Source organism: Psittacula echo (assembly GCF_963264785.1).
Source record: "Psittacula echo genome assembly, chromosome: 5".
In the NCBI taxonomy this organism is placed as follows: Eukaryota; Metazoa; Chordata; class Aves; order Psittaciformes; family Psittacidae; genus Psittacula; species Psittacula echo.
In genome coordinates this window covers 7,953,615-7,968,120 of record NC_137739.1, presented here as the reverse complement: position 1 = coordinate 7,968,120, position 14,506 = coordinate 7,953,615, and the positions used below count along the sequence as shown (strand labels likewise).

Here is a 14,506-nt window from a genome sequence, read left to right as displayed (position 1 = left end):
CCGGGCCGAGCCGGCTGCTCCCGCCGCTCTCTTTCCCTTCTTTTTGCCGTGCCGGCTCCGCTCAGCAGCTGAGCTGTGTGGCCACTTCCATCAGCCGCGGTGCCAGTGCAGTGCAGGCAGAGAAATGTACAGGAAACTTCGGCTCAGCCGGACTGGCTTAAAATTGACGCTATTCTGACAAAATAAGCTCTACGTTACTGCAACATTTTGAACCGCTTTAAACTGGTACAAAACTGAACCTCTGCCAACTGAGCAGCAACTAGAATGCTTTCTAGGTGAAAACAATGCATATTTTTCAGATTTAGTACATCCCTATGTAGATATGCTGGCTGGAAAAGCTAGGTCTCTTGTAGACCAAATCCTACAAGCTAAGACTTGTGGCTTACCAGTTCCATTTCTAGATTTTCTTAGAAAATGTTTCTAGCTACAGTTTGAATATAAAATGTAAACGCCGCACAGATAGGGACTGATCTAAGTAGTAACTTGGCGTACACAAGTGATTTGCATGACATACTCTGTATCAATCATTGTTTAAAATGTGACGTTCTATGTAAATCCACTGCAATCGTAACGTTTTCATTTATCAGGAGGACCTGTTGCTTCAGCCTGGAGCCTTTCTCTAAAATAAAGTGTGAAACCCTACTGTTGCATAGCTCCTCATTTACCAAGAATACATGGGAGGTGCGTGCTGATTTACTGGTTTCAGAGGTTAAGATCTGATTTTGCAACTGCTCTTGTAAGTCAAAGGCCTCTTTGCCTACCTTTAGGCACACTGATTTAAATTGACAGGTTTACTTTTTCAGAGAGAAAATTCCTCACCTGCAAAATAGATTGTTCTTGTAAAGCTGAACACTCATAGCTGTGTTGCTGTGAATGTTACTCCATTAAGAGCTGGTTTCCCACCCTGAATTAAAGAGGGATTTTGTCCGTTCCCTTCCATGAGCTTCAGTCAAATATAAGGCAAGAACAACTCAGATCTCTTGTCCTCAAGTCGATTAATCAGACCAGACAGATAAGTCAGAGGAACTGTATTTCATTGAGGTTCCCAATCACTGCTCTCCTGATGCAGGACCAGTGAATATGAAGTGCATCACAGTTTGATAGCATTTAATAATAAAAATTAAAATCACCCTATGAATTTGTCTGGAGCTAGCCACTTTAGAGAGACAAAGACAACTGAGACTTCAGGCAAGTGACAGTATATTCAGAGAACGGAATTGAAACGTATGGATTTTGTCTTGATGGTAAATGTTTCAATCAGAAATTCTAAGTTTTGATGGTCCACATCGATAAAGTCCAGTTTGAAGATAAAGAGTTGTTGTTTTTGAAGGCAAAGATTCATCTTTTTTGATGGCAAATCCAGGTTCGATGATAAACAGTCAGGTTTGGTGCAAACAGTCAGGTTTGGTGGTAAAAAGTCACATTTGATGGTAGAGAGTCAGTTCTGATGGTAAAGGCAGGTTCAATGGAAAACAGGTTTGGTGCTAAAGCGTCAGGTTTGATGGCAAAGCCAGGCTTGATGGTAAACAGTCAGTTTTGATGGTAGAGTCATTCTTGATGGTAAACAGCCAGGTTTCAGGGTAAACCATCAGCCTTGATTGTACACAGTTTTGATGGTAAAGAGTCAGGTTTGACGATGAGACGTAGCTGGTTTTGTCAGTAGGTTTAGTTTAGGTAGCGAAGGATTCCATCAGTGAGCTTTGCATCTGAAAGACAAAAGAAGCCAAAGTCACTCCATGTCATGACATTCAATGTCAAACCCTGTCTCAGTGGTTTGGTTTCTGAAAGAGAAGTCTCAAGCCTGCACACAGCTCCACCTGCTCTGTGACTATATTATCCGACGGACTTGAGAAGGCAGCTTCCCCACTTCCAAACTGACTGCAGTTTGGATCTATGCTAAGGTGAAAATTCCTACTTGAGACCCATTCATTTAATATTTTTAAAGACAGACCTTCCACAACAGGAAGTTCGTTAACATCTATGGACCTGAGGAAATACTCAAATTCTGCAGACTTAACAAATTGCTTTTCACAGCCCTCATATCCCACTTGTGTTGCAAGCAGTGGATCAAAGTGGGGTTCTAGCACTGTGTTTATCGGCTAACATCTCTTACGCCTACACAGATAGTGCACTAATCTTAATGCCCCTGACCTGTGTAGTGGGGTGCAAGACATTGAATTTCTTCCTATACTTTTGACTGGTTTAGAAAGAACCAGATTTGGCCACCTGCTGGCAAAACCATTCACTAAAGCCAAACCAGTCCCAGTCACTGCAAATGCGGAAGGCTGAGGGAAACACGCAGCTTAAAAATAGGAAAACGGATGCAGCGTTTGATGCGTGTATGGAATGTTACTTCTTTTACCACAGGTGATGACTTGCTGTGTGTCACCTATTTTGTAGTAATTTCTGCACATCTGACTTTGGATGCAGCAAACATAAGCCCTCAGATTAAGGACCAGTAAGTCTTGGTTTGTACACAAATCCTGACAGGGGCTATTTGTGGAATATGTGGAATTAAAAATACATAATTGTTGTAACCTAATCAAGAACAGTGCGCAGATCTGGCTCTGCCCTGGGTTCAGCAGGCTGGGCTTAAACCACGACAGGTTCTTAACTTTGTGCTCCAGGTCTAGCGTTCTAACGCTATTCAGCAACATCTTTCCTACGTTGGCTTGACCAACCTAATGACCAGCCTAATGACCAACTGGTAGTCAGATTATGCTATATAAATCACTTAGAAACAATGGGGAAAAGGCAGGCATGAGAAACACACAGAAAAGAGTTAGGAAAAAAATGGCAGATTATGCTGGAATCCCTGCTTACTTGTAATCCTTCTCTCGATATCTATCATCTATCTTGAGGCGTTTCTTTTCCACTTCGCTTTCGCTTCCTTCTGTGTCACGGTATTTCCTCTTGCCAAGCCTCGGTTTTTCATTTGCCCAGATAGAGTTCTCAAATTGTGCACAAGCTGAGGCAGGTGGAGGTGCGTACCCTTCCCGAGAGTGTTTTTCCGACTGCTGCTGAGGTACTGAACCATGACGGAAGTTCTCTCTGTGGCTGCTCAAGTGATGGGCTCCTTCCTCTCTGCCGTGAGCGGTGTGAGCCCATCTGCTGTGGCAGTGATGATCCCTACGTGATTTGTAGAACTGACTCAATTTGTCAAAGTCTTCAACAAAATGAGAGGACTTCCTCTCTCTACCAACTCGTGTTCCATGAACAGAGTCATAAACCTCGTGATATCTGCGTTTTTCCCATCTCCATGCTTCATCTTGATAGTATCTTTCCCTGCTCCAGGTTCTCTCTCCTTTGGAATGGTAATACCTATTCCTGTCTTGTTCTGTTCTTTCTCTGCTTCGGGATCTATAACGAGAGTATTTTCCTGAGCTTCTGCCATTATTTGGACTGTTTCTTTCCTTATGGGAAGGTCTGTATTGGCTTGCACATATCCTAGGATGCAAAAAAAGAGAACAGAGAAAGAATTCCAATGGTAAAAAGTGGGAAATCATCCTATGAAGAAACAGAAGCATTCCAGGAGGCATCTGCCTGTGTTTAGTACCAGAATAATACATGCTCGGTGCTGACATCTGCAACCCTACATGTACAGTGTGGAATTTGCTGTACTGGTTCAAAGCTTTCTACTAAATAGAATTAGTAAAGGGGTAAAACAACGATAAACTTGTATGAAATCTTGTTTTCATCAGAGTATACCCGGTTTACCTTGTTTGCGCTGACAGCCTGTTCAGGTGGCTGTAGGCCAGGGATTCTAAGATTATTTCTTGAGGAATCGGTGACTCAGCTTCAGGTACCTACAATTAAAATGCAGACGTTAACAGACAAAAATATACTACCTTTAGCTGAAAACTGTTTCAAAATTTCCTCATTAGTTATTAAGCAAGATCACTTTGCCTTACGTGCACTATTGCCAAATCACACATCACCCCTTCCCCACCCCCAATATATTTATGAAACTTATCAAGTACTATCTCAGCTGAACTTTTGTGAAGCTGACATGTTCTCACATGCCAGTTCAGCTCTGCAAATTCTAAGGGGACAACAGCACAAAGTGTTAACGATGAAATTTGTGCTGTGTGTTTTCACAGTATTTCACATGAATTAGGAACATTTTAACGCTCCTGAATACTAAGGACACCATAGGTGAGAAGTTCTAGATGGAACAAACATAACTCGCTGGTTCAAGCAATCCATTTGTTTTAGCAAAGAAAATCTCAGAAGGTTTAGCAGGCTGGACCCGGCAAGCAAAATCGTCAAGTTTCAGTCCCTTTTTGTTTAGATCCAATATCTAAACTAACAGCACCATTTAGTGAATCATTTTTTGGCAGCTCATGATGGGATCTCTCTTTTTCAGCCCTCTCACAGGGAGAATGGGAATTCTGCAATGTGCTGACCACCTTCCCAATCACAATTCCATTGGAAGATATGCTGAAATTCATTTTAAATGCCTCAGATTTTCCTGAAGACTCTGCACTGGAAGGAACCGTAGCATCGGAGCCAAGTGTAGGACTTACATTCACTGCTGGCTCTACAATCATTTCATCAGGAACTTCCTGTCTGGAAATGTCAGCAGCAACTGCCACTGTGGAGGCATCTGAGGTAGACTCTGCTCTGAAAGAGTTTGTAATTGTGGAGGAAGGAATGGCCTTGCTGAGATCCTCATTCTCCAAAGCACTGGTAAGATGGCCAGCCTGTGACACGGTCTGCCGCTCAGGCAATATGTTATGAATACTGTTAGTGATCTTCTGGGCTTTCGATGGATCCGTAGCTGAAGGCCTGGTAATTGCCCAGTTTTGAATGCAAGCTGTTGGTAGAGCTGAAGATAGCCTTTTTATGGAGATACCAACAGGATTTGTATCCTCTTCTAGGGGTCCATTTCCATTTAAATGACTTGAATTCTGTATTTAAAAAGAAAAGATTGCAAGATGAATATGTGCAATCACACAGCACTTATGAAAACATTAAATTCTCCTACTAAATATTTCTACAAATTGCCTCACTACATAAGAAGAAAAACACCCCACTTCCAATATCGACCTAAGTCCAACAAGTGTGTTTAATTCCTGCTGCTTTTGGTTTACTGCATATTGGTATCAAATGAGCGTCAGTTTTGAAACCCACACAAACAACTTAACATTGACTAAAGCTCTTCCCAAATGTATTTACTTTCCCCTTTAAACATTCCCCGAAAACACTGCAATAATTGCTCTGGTACGCAGGACCAAGAAAAATCGTTTTCACTGACTCAGCTAAATGAACACTGGCGGAGTGATATTGAATTATTACTACTACTATTGTTCTTATCATCATCATCATCATCAGGAATTAATAGGCTCCTTCAAGCGTCTGAAAAGCGTAGCTCCCAGTGCTTTAGAAAGCACTTTGAGTTGGAAGTATAATGAAGTAGCATGGCTGCACAATTTAGGATTAGCCACTGTTGGAATAATTCTGGCTGTTGCTGACGGTTGTGAAGAAAGCTGCAGTGTGGGAGGGAAAATAAAACTCAGACGCTACAAAACAACAACACACCCCCCACCCCCAGTCAAAAGAAAACAACATTATCAATTTGGTGCCATTATCTGCTCCCTGCAAATTACCTTAATCATATGAGGAGGAAGCTGCGGTCCCATAAATCCATCCTGCTTACTATTAGGCCCCCACTGACCAAGGAATGAACAGGGGTCAGACGGTGCTGGTAAGTAAAAACCACGTTCTCCAAGTGTCAAATCATAGCGCCTTGGGAAAAAAGCAGTGATCTCAGTTTAGAGTTTTTCTTTCAGCCTGGTCTTGGATTAAACCCCCTTCTAAAATTTTATAAGAACAGATGATGTGACACACAAGACATGTACAAAAGGCTCAACCAAGACTACAAACTAAAAAACAGACAATGGTCTCCCTACAATGACTATCCTTGCCAGAGCGACAGCTCACCCTTACATCATCTATGGCGTAATTTCTCCTCTTCTACATTAGCCAGCTACAAAGACCAGATAGACAGCAATGTACACAAGCGCACCAGTTTAACGCCAAGCAATGAAAGGCAGTAAACGCTGTGGGCAAGTTCAGGTTAGACAGAACCAAATTCCAGAAATTGTAATCTTTTCCTAGCACAGAAATAACAACACCTGAAAAAAAGACAAGTATCAGTAACAGGAAAGTAAATATATTCTGAACAGGTTCAGGAGTTGGTATTACCTGACATAAAAAAGTAAATAAGCTTGCTGATTGAGAACCGTTTGGATATCAGAAGGCTCCACTACGGCATCATTCATTCGATACCAAAATCCATTGCCCGCCTGCAAATTAAAGACAGTGACATCTTTAGACAAAATGCATGTTGCTCAAATGCCGTCACAGGTAGAACTCTTGAGCACAAACCATCCAAACCAAATCAAATGGAACACACCATCCAACTTTTCCCCATCAAAACGGTGGTTACCAGTAACATTGATTTTCTTTGTTTATTTCACCCTGGGAGAAATCAAGCTGGTACCCACCTTTATGAAGCAGATATAGTGTCCTGCACTGCAGCCAAACCCCAAATGAACAAGAACTGCATATAAAGAATAGATGAGTGGTTCTCCCATCGATTGGGACATATAGGCTCGAAGATCCAAATATTCAGGGTATTTTACATCCTAAACACAAAACAGGAAGATTCAAAAATTACCCGGAATCACTTGGTGGAACAGCCTGAGAAAAACCCTTCTGAAAACACAGGCTAGGATCACACAAATATATTCTTGATTCATTGAAAAATACCTCTTCTCAGAAACAACATTTAGTCATTTAAGCTGCAGAGAACTCTTTTCTGCAGAATTAGCTCTAAGAGTGAGGTATACCCCTATGGTTACCGTAAGCCACAGTTGTTAGATGGACTTTTCTTAGACTATTGTTATTAGTCTCTAGTTACAGCCTGCAAGCATTAACAACTTTTAAATCATAGAATCACAGAATCATAGAATAGTTAGGCTTGGAAAGGACCTTAAGATCATCTAGATCCAGCCCCCCTGCCATGGGCAGGGACACCTCCCACTAAACCATGCCACCCAAGGCTCTGTCCAACCCGACTTTGAACACCGCCAGGGATGGAGCAGTCACAGCTTCCCCGGGCAACCCATTCCAGTGCCTCACCACCCTAACAGTAAAGAATTTCTTCCTTATACCCAATCTAAACTTCCCCTGTTTAAAATGATATTTTCTTGGGGAAATCTCCCATTCCAAGAAGATAAAGCTGCTTTACAGCTGCAAATATACCTTGTTGATCTTGCCACCAGTAAAATCTGCAAATCTTTTCAGCGATATGACGAGAACTTTGGAGGAGCGATGTATTGTGTACCTCTTGGAGGCAGAAACCATGTTTTCGCACCTTAAAAACCAGCACGGACAAACGGTTAACGGCAAATTCTTCCCCCTCCCAAAACTCAAACAAGTGTTCATCTCTCGCACAGGCTTATGAACCCATACGCTGCACTTCAGGCTTGTTAACAGACAGAAGGTAACAGGATGTAAGCGGACAGCTCTACAAAACAAAGGATTTAGAACATTATCTTTCGATAGCCAAGCAAACATCTGAGCATCTATCCTAATGACAAAAAGGAAAGGCTTCCCAACAATTCAGCATGAGAACCCTGCAAGACATTTTTTAGTGAGCCATTAGAGGCTGCTCATGTTAACGACCACCGTTCACACGCACTGAGACCCAATCCCACTTTGTTCCACAGGGAACACTAGGACCTTCAGCAAGCTGATTGTTGCCTCCCACCCCAAATCCTTGTCCTTAGCTCCATGCTTCAGCTCACCACTACTTAGCAGACATCCCCTGTAACTTCTGGCCAGACAAATATTTCTGTGTGCAACCTCACTCTTACGAAGGCTAATAAACACCAGTAGAAGCAGCAGTAAGGAATAAAAGTCTAATATGAGCTAATGGCCAGAATTCTTCTATTTCCAGATATTCATGTGATACATGAAACGCGTTCTCTTGTGTTCAGATGGAATTAGTAAGAATCTTACTTGCTACACTTATAGCTGTTTTCTCCGCCCAGTTGTTCAGGTTTCACAAATTGTTCTAGAGCCTCGGTGACAGACGTAACGGCCTGGATGAATAAGAAAGTAGAGCACTAAGTCACTGGAAAAGCAAAACTTCAAACACTTCCTGGTAGTTTGCGAGAGAACCTTGCTAGTTCATCCTCAAGCAACCTACTGCCAACCGGCAACCACTGTGAAGGAGGCAGAAACCTCAGAGTACGCTGAGCATTTACCTCCTGTGGAAACGATTCTACTCTGAAACAAAACAATAAAGTTTGCAGTGCCACAGACAGCTCCTGTGCTATGCTATGGCATCAAGAATGAGAACAGTGAAACCCATCAGCCTAAGGACAGACGTATGCTGAAGCAGAATAATGGAGAAGTGTGAGAGTATAGGTGTTTGTGTAGACATAATTACTGTTTTTACAGCTTAAACCCACTGCAAACATGGAGAGCATCTAGATGCCTTCCACACAAGACCAAAGGATTGCCGCTCCCATCCAGCATCAAGCTCTTTCCTTTTAGCAGTGTATCTTTTTCAGTAAAATGCCTTTCTTTGGAAGGCTCTACAGGTCCCCATACAGCTCAACCCATATTCACAAAACACCTTACCTCTATATCCAAAGTAATATCGAGGAATGGTTCGTACGTATCAGAAACGGCTTGGCAGTTCAAGCATTTCACTGGAATCAAAATACAAATGCTTAACACTGACTGGACAAATTTAAAGTCTTCACACGTATTACTTTAGTCAAAGTCCTTTACTACAGACAAACAGACACAGACCAGTTCAAAGGAGAGGAAGATTTTTAACAAGTACCTTGGGATCTTAGGTATCCTCCAAATATTTGATAAATAAGTGTGGTGGCTTGAGAAGATATGTCCAACCTGGAAAGAAATGATAAATCAGACCTCAGATGATGCGAGGCTCAGATTTAACTCTTCAAACAGTTTTTACCAAGGACACGGATTTTAATGCAGTATAGTAAAGAAAGGAGTAAAAGGGGCTAGAGAACAATCAAAAGTTAAATAATTTGTTTATGCTTACTTGGTGCTTCCATTCAAGCAAGTTTTCTGCAAAGCATCAACAGTGAAGGACAAGAATTCATGTGCATCCTCTTGACTGCCGTAACGGAAATGCTTTCCTATTCCTAATAAATAAGAAGGTGGTCATATTTATCTCGTAGAAATTGAAAGAAAACTTGTATTTCTAATATCTTCCTTCCAAGCATCAAAATCATTTCTATGCATCAAATAGTTCTTTGAAAAGTTACCAAATATATCAAAATAAAACCATCTGAAATTACTTACTTTTAAGGCCATGGATAACAGATGTAGGTTTGATAGCGTTATTAGAGCAACACAGGACTTGGTTAATGTGAGCTTCCAATGTACACATCATACAGAAGCCTTTTTCATGACCTGAAGAGTGAAAGAAGCAACAGTCTAGCCAAATATGCATTGCTACAAAAAAACCAAAAACCAGCCTTATGAATTAATACTCTTTAAGCTAAAGGTACAATGTGCATTCTTCATGTGCATCCTCTTCTCCTAAGGCGTCAATATCCCGACAGTTTTGTGGCATTTTAAGACGCAATCCTGTACAGAATTTAAATGATGACTGAGTTTGCATTAAAATGCATTTTCTGATGAGCAATCTAAGTCACTATTGCAATGACTTTTTTTTTTTTTGCAGGCTGACACGAATGTGAACTCCACAGGCTGCCGAATATATGACAAAACACTACTGACATTGATGACACAGCACTAAGAGAGAATGCCTGTTATTTTCAGCATACTGCTGTGAGGTGAGCTACGTGACACAGAGCTAAGAAACCTCCGGGAGAAAGGAAAGATTAAATTATTTCTGCCCTCCCTTTTGCAACAGGGTTCTTAACTGGAAACATTTTTATCTATGTTAAAAAAACACACTTACATTTCTAGGAATAAACACTAAGATGCCAAACCAAAAAGCATGCATGTACCTTTGTCAAAATAGACCTAGAAGGATACGAAAAGAGGCTCTTACGCCTAAATCAATTCAAGCATAGAAGTGCAAAGAATACAAATTCCAACGTTCAAAAAATACGAACTTTTAACTAGAATAAAACCAGTCTACATTTTAATACTGCCCCACACAGATTTCCATTTCAGGACAGCAGAAATTGGCTCGTAGTGCTTTCTAGGGTGTGGGCCTTTTTAATGGGTCAAGAGTGAACGTGTCATTTATTGCAATATTAATACACTACGGTATCTAGGCTGCAGACACAAAGAAGCTATGATGCCAACATCCTAAATTTTACCTCCTTTCTACCAGCAGGAAACCCAAATCCCAAATGTTCATCAAATGCCTTCCTTTGCAACATACTTCTTTATTCACACAAAGCAAGAAATGGTCTTTACTTGCAAGTTTACCATTGTGCATTAAATGAACAAATGAACTTTATATGCCATTCTGAGCTCCCTGCTAAATAACCATGGAATCACAGAATCACTTAGGCTGGAAAAGACCGCGAAGATGGCGTTCAAAGCTGGCTTCTACAGGTAAAACTGGAAAGCCACGAGTTTTCTCCACAGAATCCCTGTTGTTCTTCCACCTTTGCAGCTGCCCAACATATTTATAATAATACTAGAAAGTACTCACATGACTTGCTGTGTTCAAGAGACAGCATGTAATTGGCCAGAGGAGGTGTGTACGTCAAACACTGCAGAGTAGCATTAAGGTAACACGTATTGCCCAGATTCTGCAGTCCAACTCCAACATTCAGTGGCTGTTGCCAATCCATGCAGATTTTCTCAGGTGGAAAAAGAATTTCACGTGGTGGGGCAATTCCATCGTTAACAACTGCAAGAAAATTAGATTTCCAAAAATATTTACGGTTTCTGTTTGAAAAGGCTGTTTAAAAGGTAGCATTCTGCAGGAGCGCCCAGAAGAACCAGGTCTACTCCACAACCCAAAAACACATGATGGAACAGCTGAAACACTGCCACTTGAATTTGCAGGTCAACACACTGCTTTGAACCATCATTTTCCAGCACCAGTCCCTTCAGTTGCCTTAGGGGACTCACAAAATTGCAGCCTAGTGCTGAAGGCTTTATTCATCACAACCCTGTTTTATATCAGTGCAACAAATGAGAACTGTGTTTTCTAACTTTTGGGGTTTTTGTTCTGAAGAAAAGGGGGGAAGGACAGAAGGCACACTTACTTAGCTCTCCCTGGCCAAAAGGCTTGGGTTTTTCCGTGTTTCTACAATAAATAGAACCTCCTGGTCCCTTCTTTGGCTCTTCTGCAGGTTGTACCCAGCCAAAGTTTGCGGTGCATGCTGTCACTTTCTTGGCACGCCATTTGTTGGCCCACCTGAATGACAGCTTTTTAAATATTGAAGGTATTCTCCTCTTTATAGTCATCGTTCATATCTGTATCAAAGATAAAAGTTCTGGTTGACTTCAAAATATCACAAAGCATTCCAGAAGGAGATCCTGTCACGCAGTCGCAAAGAAATAACTTGAAGGACTAAATAGCTGGTAACAAATATTAAAAAAACCCCAAACGACAACAACCAAACTAAAAACCCCACTCACAAAACTGTGTTTAAGTGGGGAGCAGCGATTACGCATTTGTCTCATGACAAAACAAACATTTGCAGCAGTGACTGTAAAACAACAACATACACAAAAATGCCTAAGTAGAAATAAGGAGCAACAGGAAACTACTACAGGTGGACATGAAGACATGAAGGCACTTCTATGTCTCTAAATTGCAAACTATATTTCCACAAAGCAACACTACAGGAAGACAAAAAAGCCCAAACCAAACCAACTACAGAAAAGTAAAACCAAACCCCCGAAAAAAAACCAAAAACCAAACACACACACACAAATTCGAAATAAGGAACATCCCGAACGGACACACACACACACACACACCCCCACACCCCCAGAGGCCACACTTGTTTGCTTTCATAAAAAATAATCCATCTGCCAACCCAGGAAACCCGCAGTCAATTATCACTTTAACCTTACCTGGAAGCGAAGGGCTCCGAGTTTGTCAGCTCCGGGGTCGTGACCGTGGTCTCCGTCCGCCCAGGGGTTTCTCTGCTCTCCCAAGGCGCGTCTGCCCAGTGTTTCACCGGGGTCTGAGGGTCTGCTTCTCCCGGGTCGCAAGATAAGCTCTCAAAGTCGGTTAACGTCATAGTACCAGTTCCAAATGGAACTGCCCGGCCTTCCGTCACCAGCGCTGAGCCTGAGGCACCTACCCGCTCACCCTCCGCTCTGCCTTTCCGAGGCGTTTTGGTCCCTAAAAGCATTTTGGCACCGCTGCTCTCACGGACCGGCGCGGCACGCAGCACGTCCGCTGTCGGGAGCGGCAAGAGCCCAAACACAGCCAAACCAACCCGACCCTGACGCGGCAGGCGAGGGCAGAGCACGGCTCCGAGGGATCCCTCGCTTCCCCTCGCCTCGCCCTTCTCCCTCCACCTCACGCTCCGACCCAGCCCCACCGGGCACCTCCGGCCCGCGGCAACCGGTGCTGCGGGGGCAGGCGCAGCGCCGCCCCGCCTCAGCGCTCTCCCGCCCCGCCCCGCCCCGCCCCGGTCCTGCCGGGCCAGGCGGTGGTGGCCGTGGCGGCGGTGGCGGCGGTGGCGGCGTCGGCGGGGCTGGGTCCGTCCGCCCCATACTGGGGACGTCGCCCAGCCCCGCCCCGACGGGGAGTCCCACCCCTCCGCTGCCCGGCAGGCAGGAGGACAGCGGCCGGGTGCCCGACCGGCGCCACAGCGGCCGCCAGAGCTGAGAAGAGCCCAGCCCAGCCGAGCCGAGCCGGGCCGAGCCGGCTGCTCCCGCCGCTCTCTTTCCCTTCTTTTTGCCGTGCCGGCTCCGCTCAGCAGCTGAGCTGTGTGGCCACTTCCATCAGCCGCGGTGCCAGTGCAGTGCAGGCAGAGAAATGTACAGGAAACTTCGGCTCAGCCGGACTGGCTTAAAATTGACGCTATTCTGACAAAATAAGCTCTACGTTACTGAAACATTTTGAACCGCTTTAAACTGGTACAAAACTGAACCTCTGCCAACTGAGCAGCAACTAGAATGCTTTCTAGGTGAAAACAATGCATATTTTTCAGATTTAGTACATCCCTATGGTAGATATGCTGGCTGGAAAAGCTAGGTCTCTTGTAGACCAAATCCTACAAGCTAAGACTTGTGGCTTACCAGTTCCATTTCTAGATTTTCTTAGAAAATGTTTCTAGCTACAGTTTGAATATAAAATGTAAACGCTGCACAGATAGGGACTGATCTAAGTAGTAACTTGGCGTACACAAGTGATTTGCATGACATACTCTGTATCAATCATTGTTTAAAATGTGACGTTCTATGTAAATCCACTGCAATCGTAACGTTTTCATTTATCAGGAGGACCTGTTGCTTCAGCCTGGAGACTGTCTCTAAAATAAAGTGTGAAACCCTACTGTTGCATAGCTCCTCATTTACCAAGAATACATGGGAGGTGCGTGCTGATTTACTGGTTTCAGAGGTTAAGATCTGATTTTGCAACTGCTCTTGTAAGTCAAAGGCCTCTTTGCCTACCTTTAGGCACACTGATTTAAATTGACAGGTTTACTTTTTCAGAGAGAAAATTCCTCACCTGCAAAATAGATTGTTCTTGTAAAGCTGAACACTCATAGCTGTGTTGCTGTGAATGTTACTCCATTAAGAGCTGGTTTCCCACCCTGAATTAAAGAGGGATTTTGTCCGTTCCCTTCCATGAGCTTCAGTCAAATATAAGGCAAGAACAACTCAGATCTCTTGTCCTCAAGTCGATTAATCAGACCAGACAGATAAGTCAGAGGAACTGTATTTCACTGAGGTTCCCAATCACTGCTCTCCTGATGCAGGACCAGTGAATATGAAGTGCATCACAGTTTGATAGCATTTAATAATAAAAATTAAAATCACCCTATGAATTTGTCTGGAGCTAGCCACTTTAGAGAGACAAAGACAACTGAGACTTCAGGCAAGTGACAGTATATTAAGAGAACGGAATTAAAACGTATGGATTTTGTCTTGATGGTAAATGTTTCAATCAGAAATTCTAAGTTTTGATGGTCCACATCGATAAAGTCCAGTTTGAAGATAAAGAGTCGTTGTTTTTGAAGGTAAAGATTCATCTTTTTTGATGGCAAATCCAGGTTCGATGATAAACAGTCAGGTTTGATGCAAACAGTCAGGTTTGGTGGTAAAAAGTCACATTTGATGGTAGAGAGTCAGTTCTGATGGTAAAGGCAGGTTCAATGGAAAACAGGTTTGGTGCTAAAGCGTCAGGTTTGATGGCAAAGCCAGGCTTGATGGTAAACAGTCAGTTTTGATGGTAGAGTCATTCTTGATGGTAAACAGCCAGATTTCAGGGTAAACCATCAGCCTTGATTGTACACAGTTTTGATGGTAAAGAGTCAGGTTTGACGATGAGACGTAG

General features: G+C 43.0%; 1 pseudogene across 1 annotated transcript; it reads right to left on the bottom strand.

The window, feature by feature from the left end:
* Positions 1 to 2,819: 2,819 nt before the first annotated feature.
* On the bottom strand, positions 2,820 to 12,236 carry LOC308222338 (ubiquitin carboxyl-terminal hydrolase 42-like; annotated as a pseudogene). The gene is made up of 16 exons: positions 12,067 to 12,236; positions 11,969 to 12,021; positions 10,688 to 10,888; positions 9,355 to 9,465; positions 9,092 to 9,194; positions 8,864 to 8,931; positions 8,656 to 8,726; positions 8,029 to 8,111; positions 7,270 to 7,381; positions 6,510 to 6,650; positions 6,208 to 6,308; positions 5,610 to 5,748; positions 4,186 to 4,910; positions 3,912 to 4,042; positions 3,718 to 3,806; positions 2,820 to 3,447 (listed from the first exon to the last, which is right to left on the bottom strand). The product of its transcript is annotated as a ubiquitin carboxyl-terminal hydrolase 42-like (transcript).
* Between the last annotated feature and the right edge of the window lie 2,270 nt (positions 12,237 to 14,506).